Source organism: Dama dama, chromosome 18 (assembly GCF_033118175.1).
Source record: "Dama dama isolate Ldn47 chromosome 18, ASM3311817v1, whole genome shotgun sequence".
NCBI classification, from domain to species: domain Eukaryota; kingdom Metazoa; phylum Chordata; class Mammalia; order Artiodactyla; family Cervidae; genus Dama; species Dama dama.
Window position 1 is genome coordinate 51,775,319 of NC_083698.1, and position 18,089 is coordinate 51,793,407.

Sequence of the window (18,089 nt, forward strand, 5' to 3'; positions counted from 1 at the left end):
TAATGATTAGTAGGATTTTTAGGATAAAATGTATAGATTTCTGCACCTTGAAGAATAACTTCAGCTCTAACATGAAACACCTAGTTTGAATCCACTGGGTTGGCCAATAGAAAAGTGATAGAACTTCTTAGTCTGCTTCCTAGTTGCAATAGCTGTGAAGTCACTTGAGTAAGTAAAATGTTAAACAAAGATAAATTCTAAAAATAAAAAGTTTCAAAATTTTTATATTGTGCTTGTTCTTTACAGAAAATTTCTAAGTTACTTGCTAATATTTCACACTGCTTAAATAAAACTGACTTACAAGAATACTGACATGTAATTCTTTTTGGATGATCAACTGGTAGGAAAATAATTATTTCTTCTAAAAATGAGTAACTGGGTAAACTAGAAAATTGGAAGGTGTTCCCTTTTTCAACATGATATCTTCCACGGAGGCACGAATCACTGTAACTCTGGCTTAGAATAATATTTTCCCCTAGTGAGGAGCAGACCTTTTGGCAATCCATCCCCTCCCTGGATACATGTGTGTCACATATAAATCTATTATGCATCCTCCCTCTCTTTTTTATACTTATATAGTAGAACTGAAATTCATGTCTTCTGAACTTATAAAATGAATGGATTCATCTGTGAGGAAACCCAATAGGAAAGAAGATTTCAAAATGTTTAACAGTATCACAAAGGCAATACACTGCTGTGCTGATTTTAGTCTGAAGCAGATAAACTCAAATTATAGTTTAACCTCTGGTTATAGGAGCCATTCCATTTTGAAAATATTTGTTGCAAAATTAAAATGGATAATGTAATTGCATGAAGAGAGGCTCTGATGTGTTTACACTCACCAGGGAGTACACTCAGAGATGGGGAAAACATGCCCCCCAAATCACACACATAGACATGCCTTGATGTATAGAACTAATACATGCAGAGATTAGAGTTGATTGGATATAAATACAGAACAAACTAAGCAAAAGATATTAATGACTTGGATACAATACTGCCAAAGAACTCATGCCTTTAAGCACATACAAGTACACTATGATATCTAAGATATCTATTTTTTAAACAATAGAAGTTAATTTTGCTTGAAGAAAAAAGTCAGATATGGGGAACAGCCACACGTACTCTTCATCTTCCTCACATACAAATACACATATATGTCACACAAGAAAATAGTTTTGTGTGAACACACAACCAAATCAGTACATGAAAAATATTAGAGCACAAACTTAATTTATAAGAAACCTAACATTTAAAGTCTGATATGGTAAGTGTGTATACTAGGTCTGTTAAGACAAAGTAACCACATTCCTTAGAATGTGGACTCTATCCTTAGGAATACTTGGTTTCAAGCACAAGTGCCATCCTTAAAATTTGTAGATTTCTGATATTTTATTTAACCTCTCTGTCTCAGATTTCTTGTCTGTAAAGTAGAAGAAATAACACACATCTGATAGGGTTATTTTTAAGATTTACTAAGATCACATGCGCTTTAATATTGTGTGCCTATATATTTTAAAGACAAAGTAACATTTTTTTTTCTTTTTAAAGAATGATATTTTGTATAGAGTAATTCTCGGAACTCTTACAGAATTTATTTTAAACTCATAATAAAAACCATCAACCTAGTGTAGAGTAAAAGTGCACAGGGTTTCTCCACTCACTAGCTGTGGACAAATTATTCAACCTCTCTAAGTCTTGGCTTTCTCACATGCAAATTGTGAATAAAAGTGCTTATTTTGGGAAATTTTTTGAGAAATTTAAAATGATGCATACAAAAAGTACCTAGAATAAATTTCAGTATGTTTTAATTTGCTTTGTGAACATTTCATTGCAGCCCTACCAGCTTTCAAAAACATCTAAAGGTGCCCGCAATGCTCACTGTAGCACTCTTTACAATAGCAAAGACACGGAGGCAAGTTAGATGTCTGTCAACAGATAAATGAATAAATAAGTTGTGATACATTTATGCATATTACTCAGTCATAAAAAAAATTAATTTGAGTAAGTTCTAGTGAAGTGGGTGAAACTAGAGCCTATTATACAGAGTGAAATAAGTCAGAAAGAAAAAAATAAACATTGTATACTAACTCATATATATGGAATCTAGAGAAATGGCACTGATGAACCAATTTGCAGGGCAGGAATAGAGGCAGACCTAGGGAACAGACTTGTGGACACAGCAGGGGAAGGAGAGAGTGGGATGAACTGAGAGAGCAGCACTGAAACATATGCATTACTGTACATAAAACAGACAGCTAGTGGGAAGCTGCTGCGTAACACAGGTAGGTCAACCCAGTGGGAGGTTAGCATATAAACCAGGGAACTCCACCTAGTGCTCCACGACCACCTAGAGGGGTGGGATGCGATTGGAGGTGGGAGGGAGGTTCAAGAGGGAAGAAACATATGTATACTTACGGCTGATTCAAGCTGCTGTATGGCAGAAACAAACATAACACTGTAAAGCAATTAATCTCCAATTAAAAATAAATTTTAAAAAATCTTGAGAGATGAAATTATTTTTTTATGTATTTCTCCATTATCCACTGTACACACATTTTTGCTGAAAAAGGAAGTTGAGACTAATGCCCAGGAATCATGAGATACTGTTCCGAGGACTGACGTGCTGTAGAATTGCTGGTAAAGTGTCTGTGTCTGTGTGTCTGTGTGTGTCTGTGTATGTAGGTAGGGAGACCATCAACATATTCCTTTTGTCACACAAATGTAAAACAAATAGTCTTTCCTCTGTCTGGAAATGTTCAAACAGCAGAGAAATAATTCAAAGCAAGTTGTTCATCTTATGATTTTAAGTTTTATACTAATCAAATGAAGTAGTGCCTTAAAAGCACAGTGACCTCAAGGAGGCAAAGGTCTTTAGATCATCAGTGAAGGTTGGGCTGGTCCTACATTCCTTCCTCCCCAGGCCTTCTGCTTCTTGCAGGCTCCAAATTTGCCAGGAGCTAGAAATGTTCTGCTTTCTCAGAACATTGGGGTGGAAAGGCTCTGAGCAGGGAGTTACTTCATATGTTGTGTGAATCTGACAAGATTGTGCAAGATAACCTAAGAACAGGTGCTGGAAGGTGAAACAAGCAGCTACCAAGACAGATATGTTTAACAGTTGAGTTGAGCACTCATGAGAGAAACTCAGAATGAGTCTTCAAATATTTTAAGGATATATGCATCCTTCCTGCTACACAAGATGAAGTAACTGAATAACCAGAAAATTTTAGGCTCTAAATCTTAAAGCTTCCTGTGAACGAGTACTGAATGTGCTGCCAAGAATATAAAAACAAAGAATTCACAATATGGTGACATGATAGCAGGGAAATAGAAAAAAAGAACACAGAATAAAGTGACTCAAATAATAAGTAGTTCTATAGCAGTGGCAAAATATACAAAATGTTACAAGAACACAAGTGTGCGGTAGGCATAAATTCTACCTAGCTTTACTCAGGGAAGACTTCAAAGAAGTATAGTTTAAGCAGTATTTAGAAGGCAGAAGCGATAAAGAGAAGAGGCAAGCTCTTCAGAACATCAAGAATAAATATGAATATACAGAATGGCATGTGGTATTCAGGAAATGATAAACAGTCCAGTGCAAGCAATGCATTACAGGTGACATAACTTAAAGGGAGCAAAGTGCTGAAAAACAGTGACTGGAAGAAGTATGTACTATGAGACCTGGAGCCCATGACTCAAACTGTCCAAGACATTTAACAATTTTTTGGAGATCCCAACGTATGCTTCTACTGAACATGAAGAAGTATGGATGCTATTATCTAGAATTCTGATGTGAATGTGACTCCAGATCTTAAATCTTCACTATTGACAGAAACAATAAGCTTTTCATGGACATCTACATACATCTAAATACGCTGAAGATTTCAATTTTAAGCTCAGCAGTGCAAAAAGTTACTGAATTAAGTTATAAAACAGAATTTTAAATGTACACATCAGAGTCACTATAAGACAATGCTCAATTAATTTAGTGTAAATCAAAATAAACTAGCTCCAGGACCCAAAATAACAAATATCCAGATTTTTCTTTATTGGTTTTCTCAAGAAAAAGAGCACATATTTGATAGTATAAAGATAGTTACGGTGATTAATAGATGACAGGGTATGAGGAAGAACTTCCAGGAATTCTTGGATACCTGAATGCTTGAATTGGAACTTGAATCACAGGTAGGATTCAAATGGGTCTCGATCCAGGAGAACCATTCCAAGAGGGAGAAAAAAGAAAATCCCCGAGTAAAGAAAATCCCTGAGTGAAGACTTTTCCTCTCCAAGGCCTACATTCAGTTCAGTTCAGCTGCTCATTCGCATCCGACCCCATGCACGGCAGCACACCAGGCCTCTTTGTCCATCACCAACTCCCGGAGTTTACCCAAACTCATGTCCATTGAGTCAGTGATGCCATCCAACCATCTCATCCTCTGTTGTCCCCTATTCCTCCTGCCTTCAACCTTTCCCAGCATCAGGGTCTTTTCAAATGAGTCAGCTCTTTGCATCAGGTGGCCAAAGTATTGGAGTTTCAACATCAGTCCTTCCAATGAACACTCAGGACTGATCTCCTTTAGGATGGACTGGTTGGATCTAATTGCAGTCCAAGGGACTCTCAAGAGTCTTCTCAAACACCACAGTTCAAAAGCATCAATTCTTCGGTGCTCAGCTTTCTTTATAGCCCAACTCTCAAATCCATACATGGACTACTGGAAAAACCACAGCCATGACTAGATGGACCTTTGTTAGCAAAGTAATGTCTCTGCTTTTTAACATGCTGTCTAGGTTGGTCAGAACTTTCCTTCCAAAGAGTAGGCGTCTTTTAATTTCATGGCTGAAGTCAACCGTCTGCAGTGATTTGGGAGCCAAAAAAAAATAAAATAAGGCTTACATACCAGAGGATGAAGAGAGTTATTAAAATTTAAAAATGGGAAATTTTATTGTATGCTAAAAGGTGATAAATGTTATAGGAAAAATAAGAGAAGGATGTAGGTGATTAGTCAATGTGGTTGTAGAATGGAAATTTAAATAGGATTGTCAGGGCAGACCTTATTGAGAAAGGGACATTTAAGCAAAGACTTGAAGGAGGAGATGAAGTTAGCCATGTAGATTATTTGGAGGAAGAGCAACTAGAGTAGAGGGAACAGCCGTTGTAAAGGCCCTGAGGAAAGGGCATGCCTATGTTTGAGAAACAGCAAGAAGGCTGATGTGACACAACCAGAGTCAAGAAGAGGGAGGGTAGTGAGATATGAGCTCAGATCGTATATGGTCTTGTAGACCATTTTAAGTGTTTCAATTTTACTTTTAAGAAAATGGCAGCAGAGCTGGGGCAAAGAAGGTTTTGATTGGTGAAGTGACACAATATGATTTAGGTTTTAAAAGCATCTCTCTAACTGCTATGCTGAAAACAGACTGTAGGTGATCAAGAATGTAGGAGGACACACATACTAGCTAGAGGACAGTGGTAACAATAAAGGCAGGAGATGATGGCTGCTTGAAATAGGTTAGCAGATGTGAAGACAGAACTAACTGAAATCCATATACATTTCAGTGGTGCTCACACAGAGTAAAATCTACTGTACTGTTTATTTTTCAAGATTCATTCATTTCCATTCATTTAGCTAATTATCAAGCATTTACTACACATTTATTATGAGCAAGGTGCCATATAGGTTAACTATCACCCTACAATTTTAGAATATCACTGTGTCATTTAACATCTCTACTTTTTCAAGTCCACTCACTGCCATAAATTATCTCAATGCTGTTGGTTTCAATCTATTGCTTACATTCAGAAATGCCTGTTGCCAAGCCAAGATAAGATGAGCTTTAACTCTAATGACTGTCTTTTAACAGATAATACATTGGGACAACTGTAGGAATTAGGAAAAGAGAAGGAGAGAACTCACTAGGCACCCAGATAGTAGAAGATAAAGGACTGAGGTGGGGGGGTGGGGGACAAGGACAAAAAAACATAATTTTACTTTAAAAATCATCGGAAAAAGTATTTGAAAACTCATACTTCCACTTCAGGAAAAATTAAACCAAGCTTTTAGAAATTGCGTTGTTTTTTTTTTCCCCAAACCAAGAGGAAAACAGCAGCAGGGAAGTCCAGGGCAGTTCTGTGGGTAGATCTGGAAGGTCTGAAATGGGATAGGCACTTAAATCAGTATCTAATAACAAAGTGCTTATATCATTTATAGGACAATTTATTTCTTTAGAGGGAAAAGGATAATAGTTTTAAACTAGATATGTTTTATTAGAGAGGTTTTGGTATGGTTAGGCTCCATGTCCTTACCTAGAAGACTCTAAAGCCCTCTGCTGACTTCTAAAGTCCAGGCTTACCCAGTACTTCAGCAACAACGGCCTCTCTGCTCTCACCAGACACCTTAAGTATGAAACTCTCTTTTCCACTTGCAGTTCCCTCTCTCTGGAATGTTCTTTCCGCAAACATGGTACCTACAGGACTTGCTCCTTAATTTACCTCCAGTCTCCACTGTAAGGCCACCATATCAGTTAGGTCTTTGACCACTTTATATGAAATAGCTCTCAACATCAGTCTCTATCCTTGGTTCCTGCCTTATTTTTCCTTATGGCACTGATCATCATCTGACATATTATTCACTTTCTAAAAAAGTATCCTGTTATTTCAATGAAAGTAGGGATTTTTTTAATTCACTACTAAATCCACAAGGCCTAGAACAGTGCCTATCACAATGTATACGCTCAGTACATATGATAATAAACACACCGGTTCCAAACATGCTTCTGGGGAATAGAAGCAGCATGTCTTTCGCCAAAAGCATTTTTAGCAAATATATATATATATTATATAACTATATTTATGTACACACACATATACACACACATACACACACACCAGGTGGCACTAGTGGTAAAGAGTCTGCCTGCCAACACGCTAGACTCAGGTTTGATCCTTGGGTTGGGAAGATCCCCTGGAGGAGGGCATGGCAGTCCACTTCAATAGACATATTATTCACAGTTATTCCTCATTTTTCATAGATTTCACATTTCCAAATTCACTTCTGTGCTAAAGTTTATTTGTAACCCAAATCAATGCTCATAGCACTGTCATAGTCCTTCACAGACGCATGGAGCAGCAAAACATCTGATTTCCCTGATGTGCATAATTACTACCTGAGGTCAAACGAGGTAACACTCTGTCTGCCTGTTCCTGCTCTTGTACTGTAAACAAATGTCCTTTTAGTGGTCTATGCAATGCACTATTTATGCTTTTATTAGTGATTACACTGTTTAAAATAGCTTCCAAGTGTACTTTTGAAGTGCTGTCTAGTGTTCCTAACCCAAGAAAGCTGTGATGTGCCTTTTGAAGGAAATATGTGTGTTAGTTGCATAAACTTCGTTCAGACCTGAGCTAACAGTGATGTTGGCGATGAATAAAATGTTGTTGAATCAACAGTATATATTCGATAAAGTGTTGTTAAACAGAAAAACACATAAAATAAGGTTATGCATTGATCAACTGATGATAATGTTGTGACCAGAAGTTCACAGGAACCTAACTCTGCATTTCCTCTAGGAGCAATAATTCAGCATTCCTTAATTCAGAGTTTGCAGTGACTTTACAGAACATGGTTACTGTGAGTAATGAGAATTGACTGTATTCATGTATCAATAAATGTGCATGGTGACTTTTTACATACAAATTGAAGAAAGAAAAATTCAGTAAAGTTCATAGCTCATAGGGATGCACAGAACACTATAGCCAAGAATATAATCCTTCATAAAACATAATGGTTGATGTTAATGTTAATCACATGGTTCCATCAACTGAAAGTGGTTGAATAACTCAGACCTAGTGGAAAGGACAGAAGCTATTAACTAAAAGACTTTACTTGTGTAGGCTTTGGCAGTACTTAACTTTATGCTCCTTTATAAAATGGGTACTCATTAATAAATGAGTACTATTAAATTAGATAAGCCAGAAAATGAACTGAACATGATTACCCGAATCACTTTACTTGCTTAATGAACATAACTTTCTTTGTTATGTTACCCAGGGATTTGTCTACAAAATCCCAGAGGGGAAATTTGTACAATTATGCCACCTGGAGTTTGGGGAATGCCACTACAAAACAAGGATGATAACCTATATTGATCTTTTTTTAGTATTAGGAAGTGTTAGTATTAGTATTTTAGTATTAGGAAGGCAAAGTATATGTACATTGCTGCCAAAGATACTGTCAGATTTTTGTGGCAACTATTAGGATGCTTAATAATGCTTATTATTTTGTAAACACATTGTACTCCTTCAGGAGTAAGCAGTAATGAATGAGAGAAATTAAACATCAGTTATCCATATGATAACTATACATGGAACATAAAGCAACTTGACTTAATCCATTTTCCTGTTGTAGTATTGAAGCCCATCTATGAACACACAGCTGTTGCTAATAAATGGAGCAGACAGCACATTATTGATAAAAAAAACCATTCTCCTTATTTTATAGACATTATCAATTGCCAACACAACTTCTTTCCAAATTTATAATGTGATCACCTATTTATTCATTTTTTCAGCAAGTACTTCCTATATATCATACAGAGTGCACCTTATTGTACTGTCCCTGTACAGAGAATACACTGGTATACCAGGGATACAAAGATGAACAAGAAATATTCATCCTAAAGAGTGCCACAGTCATCTTACACAGAAATATCTAATTTTATAATACAGTAGCATAGACTTGGACATCCAACTGGACTATGAGAAAACTGCCCGGCACTGATTGCTCAGGTGGTTTGATACTGCTGGTCTGTGTTCCAAACGCTCCCCATGCTTTTTGAAAGAAACCAAGAAGCACTAAGGTAGGAAGGGACTGACAGGTCTCTCCAATCAAATGGAAATGTACATTCAAGAACCAGCTCACCTGTTCCTACCTATATCTCAGTTTTACATGAACAAGGGGTAGCTACTACTTTGGGTGAAACTTTCTCCCCAACCCTCCACCCAAAGTAAAGCTGCTATCTAAATGGTTCCTTCAATTCACAGAGATTCCTCTAAATGCCCTGACCTGTTCCACTGATACTCTGGCTAAATAGAAACCTGATGATGTTCTTTATGCTACTGCTGCTCATTCACTCTGCTCAGTGGGCAGAACTAAAGGCCATCCTTGAAGACCCAAACCAAACTCCCTTGATAAGCCATGCTATATTTTTTCTAAATCTTGGACTGTTGCTAATTACCCAACTGCATGGTCTGCCACCTGAAAGACCACAGATTGACAGGTTAAAGATACCTACCTCTAGGGCTGCAGACTCTGGGGGGAAGAACTGTAGCTGCTGATTATATAGCCTGGGTCTTTCCTATGGAGGCCTACAATAAGAACTTGTTCTCTGATGAGATCAACTGGAATCAAGATGTAGTAGCCAGATGACCACCACCCAGAACTATCATCATACCACACATGGCAGTACATCCGCCATCATAAACTGGACACAATAAAGTACTCTGTTTCTTATATAAAAGTTGCCATTCCATGCCAGAATTTCAACACTGGCCAAAAGCTGACCTACTGGTGTGGTGGTAGTACAGGAGGCCACATTTCACATAGTGTTTGTTAAGAATTGTGAAAGGTCTAACATGAAAACCACAAAGTTAGCCAGTTTCTTGAGCTACAGTTTCCACAGAATGATGTAAAGAGGGTCAAGTGACAACCACACCCACAGCGGTTACATTATAGAAGATCACTAAGCTCAGGGAACCTGGATATTTTATAACAGGAAATAAGCTTACTCCATCTGTATCCTGGGCTTCCCAGGTAGCACCAGTGGTAAAGAAGGAGACATAAGAGATGCAGTCCTCTGGTCCTCTGGAGGAGAGCATGGCAATCCACTCCAGCATTCTTGTCTGGAGAATTCCATGGACAGAGGGGCCTGGCAGGCTACAGTCCATAGGGTCGTGAAGAGTTGGACACGACTGAAACAACTTAGCATGCACATATCAGTATCCCAGTGATACACTGTCTATTGGTACTCCACTGCCGTTGACACTTTCAGATTACAGTGGGACTGTTTCAGTTCAACCTCAGCCAACTGATTGGGCTGATTAGTATACCTTCCAGGTGGCAACCCAGTTATGAGGGGGCTGAGAGAATTCAAACTTAATTGCAGGTCAGTCTCCTGCATGCTATAGTTGAATCAAAATAGTCCTAGGTCATAAGTACAACGACCACTGGGTTGAATATGTTATTCATCCAGGTTCCTAGAGTGGACTATGAAGGCTCTGGGGAAAGAATACTTTAGATCTCCAGGAGGTGGGAGAGGGGATGAATAATTAATGCTCCTTGATCCTTAAACCTTACTTATATCTTCCCAATATAAATCCACATGATTTTTCTGATGCCTACTGGCCTTGAGTTATACAGTGCATGGCAATCAAAGCCACAGATAGGCAGTGACCTTGCCCGTGTGACCAAATCAAACTAAAGTGAAATGGTGATCCAGACGAAGTTTAGCAACATGTCTCAAAGAGGAGAAACAAACCCCTTTCAGTAATATGTTTTTATGTGAGAGAGAAGGAGCCATAGATATCTCTCTCCATTTGCCCATTTGTTTCCCCCTGTAATAATTGGCAATGACACCAAAGATCAGCATGTCAGTCCAAACTCCCTTGTGTGGGTTATAATGGATAATTGACTGGCCTTATACTTATCTTGACTGATTAAAATAAGACCTGTTAGTCGTTCTTGGTATTTATTTAAAATTGGCTAAGTCCAGGGCTCTGGGGGCATAAGTGAGATCAATACTGCAGGTTGTCCTTACCCTGCTGCTTGGAATCATATTAATAGTAGCCTTAATTGCATGCTTTATAAGACAAATTGAGTGGTTTGATCTCAACTTCTGTCAGATTAATCAGACTGGCCAGTAACATAGGCAACTCATAAAAAGTCACCAAAAGCTAAGACAGCATATGTGGTAAGTAAAATAAAGCCTTCCACCATAAAAGATGCCCACATCTTAAGCCCTGAAACCTATTACATTATATTGCAAAGGAGAATTAAACATGTAGATGAAATTAAGTTTACTAATAAATTGACCTTAAAATAAGGAGATTATTATGGATTATTTGGCAGGCATACAGTAATCAGGTAATCCTTAAGTGTGAAAGAAAAAGGCAGATGAGGCAATGTCAGAATGATAAGACATGAAAACACTCAACCATCCATTGCTGGTTTTGAAGAGGGAAAAGGTCCAAGAGCCAAGGGATGTAATGGCTTCTAGAAGCTGGAAAAGATTCTCCCCACGGAGCTTCCAGAAAGAAACACAACCTTGCTAACACCTTGATTTTAGGCCAATGAGATCCATGTCATATTTTACACCTCCAGAACTATAAGATAATAAAATTGTGTTGTCTTAAGCCACAGAGTTTATGTAATTTTTGGATAATAATAAGACACTGACACAGTGTAGGGTTCAGGGGTGGAAAGACATTCCTTTGTGAGTATCTGGCCCTCCTAGAGCTCTTATAGATTCACCAAGAATGCAAGACCCTTACCCTATCCTGTCTTCACCTGGTCCATTGCTCAGGGTTGTGTTTTAGGTGAGGAACCTGGAAGGATGATGTATTAAATCCCAGGCTTGTTTACTGCTTTCCAGAAGTGTGTCAGATTTCCATAGCTCACCATTTCTTAGTTGCAATGCATGTATGAGATTCCCAGGTAGCTCAGTGATCTACTGCCAAGGTAGGAGACACATAAGAAGTGGGTTCAATCCCTGGGTCAGGAAGATCCCCTAGAAGAGGAAATGGCAATCCACTCCAGTATTCTTGCTGGGAAATTTCAGAGACAGAGGAACTTGGTGGGCTATAGCACTTGGAGTAGCAAAGAGTTGGACACAATTGAGCAGCTGTGCGCGTGCACGCACACACACACACACACACACACACACACACACACACACATCTGTCCCACTGGGAGATCTTGGAAACAATAAAACCTCACAATGAAAACTGAAGCATTCTGTGCCAGAAAAGAAGGACACATAACTGAACAACTCAGCACAGCACAACGTTTGTATGCCCACCGTATGCACAGCGTGTGTCTTGGCCCTACTGGCCTGCAGCACTTGGGAGTAAGGGGAACTAATGCAACCGCGCTGTTTGACGTGCGTGCTGCTGCATCAGGGATGCTGGGCATCTAAGGGGTGGGGAAAAAGGAACAACTGCCCATCTAGTCCACAAACTCTCACTCTGACAATTTCTTCATAACAAATAAAGGACTGGACATATTAATACAATAAGATGATGCTTTTATATGAATTATTAAAGGGAAAGGTAGAGAATATTGAGAACTGTATTTTAAATGGAAGTTATTCAGGATAAATCTCAGGAGCAGTATTTATTCAAAGAATCTGCCTCTGTATTTCTGTTATACAGTTTTCAGTGCATTTGAGTAAAATAAATCTGATTAACACACTATAATTTAATTTGGTTAAGGAAGCTGTAATACTCTAAAACTATTGTTACAAGGAGATTTATTCACAGAAGTAAATAAAATAATTATGAAGCTGATAAAATGACTACATAAGCCATTTTAAAAGAGGGATATATTTTTCCTTCTTTTCAATGAATGTTTAAAGCTCTCCTTCAAGCTCTTGGTAAATCTATTGATCTGTGAAACACAGTGAACTCCAGGGAGGCAATTCAGTTGACATTATGTATCAAATGATGATATGAATAATGACCATACCATTTGGCAATTAAACGTCTTACAAACTTTTAACTGATTGAACATCAAAAAAGTCAAATGAGGTCAAACATTGTATTTTTTCATTTTCATATTAGTGATATAAACAATAATATCAAAAGATATAAAGAGTAAGGGCATAAGAAAAATTACATAAAATATTTCAAGATAAAATATATACAAGGGATGTAGCTTACTATTGACTGTATATGTAATGTGTCTTTTTAGCTTGCAGAATTGTTTTTTATTTTTAAATATTTTGCTTGTAAAGTTGTTATTGAAACATTTCAAACCACTTCTTTGGATGGGTTAAGGAGAACATGTGGAAAATGTTAACTTTAATCAGTAAAGACAAAGTATCATGAAAAGAACACAGATCATAGAGAAAGAAATCATCTGAATCTCAGAATTTTCACATACAAATCCTATTTTAAAAATAACAGTGAAGGGTACTTTCAATAAAATTTACGTATTTTACTTATTCTCCAAGTCCAACACTGAGCCCCACCAAAAAAAAATACACACACTATCCCCCAAGTGGTTGATTAACTAAAGAGTTAAAGATGCAAAAATTAGACACTCATATTAGCTAAAGACCTATAGAACCTAAAGTGTTTTTTAAAGGTTACTTTCTGTGGTCATAAATACTAGGTCACTTATTTTATGATACCGTGAACAATCCTGTAGTGAGAGATTTTAAAAATTTAGAGTAGATCCATGTGCCTATTTCTTATCATACCTAACTACACTTACCTAATTATATAAATTATTGAATTACTTACAACTGCATTTTAAGTACTTCTATTAAATATCCAGCACTATATTTATTTTTATCATCATAATTTAAAAATATTAAACAATCAAGAGAGCTTCATTAAGATATTCCATACATGTATAATAAAACTTGGAGCTCTACAGTATAAAGTAACAAATGATTGAATAAAATATTATATACTTTCCTCACCCTCATGGCATTGATATATGCTGTCGGTGTTCCACTTTTACATGTTTTGATTAAAATTAGCTTATTTTTAAAATTGTTGATGACAATGACTCACAAAGTTTTCAACTGTTTGACATGTGCAGTAAAGAAACTAAATAACTTATCCAAAAATTTGAGATAAAATATGTATTTTCAAAAAGATAAATACTAATTTCAGATTTCTAAGGCATACACTAAATAGCAAAGGGTGACCAGATTAGGGAAACATAAAACAGAGGTAAAAAATGACCTACAGGAAGAGAGTTAGGCATGGTTACCAGCAGACATGAAAGATGAATGTTTCTTTGAAAGTTATTCTTGCCTCCAGTGCTTTGGTCAAACAAGCCTTCTACTAAAGTGCTTCAACGATGCTCAGATTCACTTTATTATTAGTTGGTATTTCTTGTAAAGCCATTAGAAAAATTTTAATAGATATCTCTTTCCCAAACATATCTTCAGATCTTCCCAAATGTAAATACTGTTACCTTCAATCAGATTTTCTTAGGTGTAAATGATTTTTCACAATCATGTAGTTATAATTCCAAACAGATCAACCACATTCTTCAAAAATCATTTCAAGTTCCACATTACTTATGAGAATTATTAACAGCAAGTAACATGGGATCTTTTTTTAATTTAAATTATTTATTTATTTTACTTTTCACCATTGTATTGGTTTTGCCATACATTGACTTGAATCCGCCATGGGTGTACATGTGTTCCCCATCCTGAACCCCCCTCCCAACTCTCTCCCCATCCCATCCCTCTGGGTCACCCCAGTGCACCAGCCCCAAGCATCCTGTATCAGGCATCGAACCTGGACTGGTGATTCATTTCACATATGGTAATTTACATGTTTCAATGTCATTCTCCCATATCATCCCGCCCTTGCCCTCTCCCATAGAGTCCAAAGGACTGTTCAATACATCTGTGTGTCTCTTGCTGTCTCACATACAGGGTTATCGTTACCATCTTTCTAAATTCCATATATATGCATTAGTATACTGTATTGGTGTTTTTCTTTCTGGCTTACTTGACTCTGTATAATGGGCTCCAGTTTCATCCACCTCATTAAAACTGATTCAAATGTATTCTTTTTAATGGCTGAGTAATATTCCATTGTGCATATGTACCACAGCTTTCTTATCCATTCATCTGCTGATGGGCATCTAGGTTGCTTCCATGTCCTGGCTATTATAAATAGTGCTGCGATGAACATTGGGGTACATGTGTCTCTTTAAGATTTGGTTTCCTCAGTGTGTATAGCCAGCAGCAGGATTGCTGGGTCATATAGCAGTTCTATTTCCAGTTTTTTAAGGAATCTCCACACTGTTCTCCATAGTTGCTGTACTAGTTTGCATTCCCACCAACAGTGTAAGAGGGCTCCCTTTTCTCCACACCCTCTCCAGAATTTATTGCTTATAGACTTTTGGATACCAGCTATCCTGACTGGCGTGTAATGGTACCTCATTGTGGTTTTGATTTGCATTTCTCTGATAATGAGTGATGTTGAGCATCTTTTCATGTGTTTGTTAGCCATCTGTATGTCTTCTTTGGAGAAACGTCTGTTTAGTTCTTTGGCCCATTTTTTGATTGGGTCTTTTATTTTTCTGGAATTGAGCTGCAGGAGTTGCTTGTATATTTTTGAGGTTAATTCCATGTCCATTGCTTCATTTGCTATTATTTTCTCCCATTCTGAAGGTTGTCTTTTCACTTTGCTTATAGTTTCCTTTGTTGTGCAGAAGTTTTTAATTTTAATTAGGTCCCATTTGTTTATTCTTGCTTTTATTTCCAATATTCTGGGAGGTGGGTCATAGAGGATCCTGCTGTGGTTTATGTCAGAGAGTGTTTTGCCTATGTTTTCCTCTAGGAGTTTTATAGTTTCTGGTCTTACATCTAGATCTTTAATCCATTTTGAGTTTATTTTTGTGTATGGTGTTAGAAAGTGTTCTAGTTTTATTCTTTTACAAATGGTTGACCAGTTTTCCCAGCACCACTTGTTAAAGAGATTGTCTTTTCTCCATTGTATATTCTTGCCTCTTTTGTCAAAGATAAGATGTCCATAGCTGTGTGGATTTATCTCTGGGCTTTCTATTTTGTTCCATTGATCTATATTTATGTCTTTGTACCAGTACCACACTGTCTTGATGCCTATGGCTTTGTAGTAGAGACTGAAGTCGGGCAGGTTGATTCCTCCAGTTCCATTCTTCTTTCTCAACATTGCTTTAGTTATTCGAGGTTTTTTGTATTTCCATACAAATTGTGAAATTATTTGTTCTAGTTCTCTGAAAAATACCGTTGGTAGCTTGATAGGGATTGCATTGAATCTACAGATTGCTTTAGGTAGTATACTCATTTTCACTATACTAATTCTTCCGACCCATGAGCACGGTATATTTCTCCATCTATTTTTGTCCTCTTTGATTTCTTTCATCAGTGTTTTATAGTTTTCTATATATAGGTCTTTTGTTTCTTTAGGTAGATTTATTCCTAAGTATTTTATTCTTTTCGTTGCAATGGTGAATGGAATTGTTTCCTTAATTTCTCTTTCTGTTTTCTCATTGTTAATGCATAGGAATGCAAGGGATTTCTGTGTGTTAATTTTATATCCTGCAACTTTACTATATTCATTGATTAGCTCTAGTAATTTTCTGGTGGAGTCTTTAGTGTTTTATTTCAACTATTCACAACTGTATTACAGATGACCCTGGAAAAATGCTGGTGGTGGGGGTATGGACCCTCCACACAGTCCACCAACCACAAATTCTGTACTATTATAGTACCAATTTACAGAAGAAAATCCAGTGTACAAGTGGATTCACGAATCTCAAACCTATGTTGTTCAAGGGTCTGTAATTATCTATTGCTGTGTAAAATTTACTACAAACTGCTACAAACCTAGTAGCTTTAAGCAACATATATTTATTGTCCTAAAACTTCTGTGGGTCAGATGTCTTGGAGCAGATAAGCTGGTGCTCAGACTCTCGCAAAGTGTTGGCTGGAGTGTGTACTTTCCTGGAGCTCCAGGTTCTCCTCCAAGCTCATTTGACAATAGGCACAGTTTAGTTCCTTGCTTTTATGAAGGGAAGAGGTTGCCTCAGCTCCTGAGAGGCTGCTCACAGTTCTTTGCCACATGACAATTTCTCAAGTCCTCTCAAAAGACATTAGCTTGCTTCTTCAAGTCCAGCAGGATAAGCTCTTGCTCCAGTCTGTTAAGATGGAGTCTTATATAACATAATATATTCATGGCAATGACTATTCCACGGCCTGTGCGATGTTCACTTGGCTAGAAATAAGCAACAGGTTCTGCCCTCACTCAAGGGGTCGGAATTATTTAAAAGTGTGACTCACTATGGAGTGACCTTAGGAAGTATCCACCAAAATAATTCCCAGGCTAAATTTATAAACTCTAAAGCCAGATTGCCTAAGCTTAAGTTCTGACTCTATTCTTACTAATACTAATTATATCTGTTTCTCCATCTTAAAATGAGACTATAGTACCTCCTCTTAAAGTTATCGTGAGTTAATATTTTTTAGCTCATTTCATTGCTACATTAAAATCACACAGTAATACCTATGTGTTGATGTCACAAGAGGCAAAATTGCCAATTATTTATTCATCACATAATCTGGGTAAGTAAAAAGAAAACTTTTCAAGTTCAAGTCTTTTGATTAACTATTTTAAAATAACATACAGAAGTATTTGGCAACAGGAAGTTCTATATCAGTATGCATTAAGTAAATTAATATTAGAATATCTATATAAATTTCTAGGACTTCTCTCATGGCTCAGTGGCAAAGAATTTGCCTGCCAATGCAGAAGACACAAGAGATGAGGGTTCACTCCCTGGGCCGGGAAAATTCCCTGGAGAAGGAAATGCCAACCCACTCCAGTATCATTGCCTCGAAAATTTGATGGACAGAGGAGCCTGGCAGGCTATAGTCCATGGGGTTGCAAAGAGTTGGACATGACTGAGCACACACACATATATAAATTTCTAATAAGCCAATATATTTTTACCATCAAAATTTCATATGCTGTGACTGTAAAATTGTATACTCTCATTTCTCTTGAATGATTCATATTTGCATATGTGCAAATGTGTATTCTGCCAATCATTGTAACAACATGGAAATTCCTAAAGAATATTTAAATTATCTAACAAGATAAAAATATGAAGTAATGTGCAAAATAGCAGTCAATAAATATGTTACATAATCGCGATGGTATGAAATCTAAGAGTTACAACTCAATAAGAGTAAGTTATGGATCGACTTCTACTAATCACCAGCCTCAGAAACTTATCTCTGCTTCCTAACACACAATTCACAAATGTTTTAACTTTTTAAATACTGCCATTCAGTAATGAGTGATA

General features: G+C 37.1%; 1 protein-coding gene across 6 annotated transcripts in view; it reads right to left on the bottom strand.

Annotated features, from left to right (window-relative positions):
* FOXP2 (forkhead box P2) overlaps positions 1-18,089 on the bottom strand; it is a 634,677-nt gene that overhangs the window by 401,620 nt on the left and 214,968 nt on the right. The gene's annotated exons all lie outside the window — the stretch shown is intronic.